Below are 211 nucleotides of genomic sequence, written 5' to 3'. Positions count from 1 at the left end.
TGCTTCTCTAAGTGTTGGTCCAACCTGAGTGATGTCCGGCGCCCCCTGGGCAACCAGGGTCTATGCCAACCCGACGTCTTGCTCATCCAGTGTGCCCTGAGAACGAGATATGTGCAGCTACTATCGGGATTTGTCAGCACATCTGGGCGGCTTTGCTAGTCTTGTTTTACCATTGTCAAAATGTCTTGTAACCGGGATTCCGAGTCTGATC

This window comes from Triticum aestivum, chromosome 5A (genome assembly GCF_018294505.1).
Source record: "Triticum aestivum cultivar Chinese Spring chromosome 5A, IWGSC CS RefSeq v2.1, whole genome shotgun sequence".
Lineage (NCBI taxonomy): Eukaryota > Viridiplantae > Streptophyta > Magnoliopsida > Poales > Poaceae > Triticum > Triticum aestivum.
This window is presented reverse-complemented; position numbering follows the sequence as displayed.